Genomic DNA, 1,008 nt, shown 5'->3' with positions numbered 1-1,008 from the left:
TATTAATTTACACGTTTTATTTTCCTTTTTTTGTTGTTTTATGAACACAAGAAGTTTAAGTTGGCCTTTATTATTGCCCGATCCTGAAATTGAGCGTACTTTCCACAAGAACTTGGCTAATCGAAGAGCAAACATGGTGCAAGAGGAACGTTCCATCATGGATCTACTCACTCCAAACCGTTTGGACATGAATTCAAGTATCGTGGAACCTACCATTGGAGCAAACAACTTCGAGATCAAGCCGGCAATGATCCAACTTATACAAAACTCCGGTCAATTTGGCGGAGATCCGAGAGAAGATCCAAACTCCCATTTAAATAAATTTGTTAAACATTGTTCTATGCTTAAGCAAAATGGGGTACCACCAGAAGCTATTAAACTAAAATTGTTTTCTTTTTCTTTAAGGGATGATGCAGCTGACTGGTTGGATTCTGTCGAGGCCGGATCCATTGGAACATGGGATGAGTTAGTTAAGAAATTCTTAGCTAAGTACTTCCCTCCATCTAAAACGGCGATGTACAAAAACGAGATAAGTTCTTTTCGCCAAACCGAGAGAGAGACGTTATATGATGCATGGGAGCGATTCCGTCGACTATTGAAGAAATGCCCACATCATGGATTTGAGAAGTGGCAACAGGTTAGTATTTTCTATAATGGTTTATCTTCCGCTAACTGTGCCACAGTTGATTCCGCCGCAGGTGGAAACATCCTTAAGAAGACCCAAACGGAGGCTTATGATTTAATCCAAGAATTGGCGGAAAGGTGCTCTCATTGGCAAGCGGAGAAAAACCTCGAAACAAGAGCGGGAACATATTTGGTTGATTCGTCATCAAGATCCAGCATTGATGAGTTAAATAAAAAAATTGGATCTATTAATGGCTAATTTGAACCAAAATAATCTGTGTGATTTATGTGGTTTAAGTGGACATAAGAGTGAGGATTGTCAAGCGGCAAACCCATTTCTTGGGGATACCGCTAGTGCAAACTTTGTGGGAAATTTTAAGCAAT

General features: G+C 39.8%; 1 non-coding gene across 1 annotated transcript; it reads right to left on the bottom strand.

Moving 5' to 3' along the window:
- Positions 1–514: 514 nt before the first annotated feature.
- LOC136221318 (small nucleolar RNA R71) lies at positions 515–621 on the bottom strand. Its single transcript, XR_010685091.1, has one exon. It is a non-coding gene; the product is annotated as a small nucleolar RNA R71 (small nucleolar RNA).
- Between the last annotated feature and the right edge of the window lie 387 nt (positions 622–1,008).

Source organism: Euphorbia lathyris, chromosome 2 (assembly GCF_963576675.1).
Source record: "Euphorbia lathyris chromosome 2, ddEupLath1.1, whole genome shotgun sequence".
Taxonomy (NCBI): domain Eukaryota; kingdom Viridiplantae; phylum Streptophyta; class Magnoliopsida; order Malpighiales; family Euphorbiaceae; genus Euphorbia; species Euphorbia lathyris.
The sequence above is the reverse complement of the archived record's forward strand: the minus strand, read 5'-3'. Positions and strand labels throughout refer to the sequence as shown.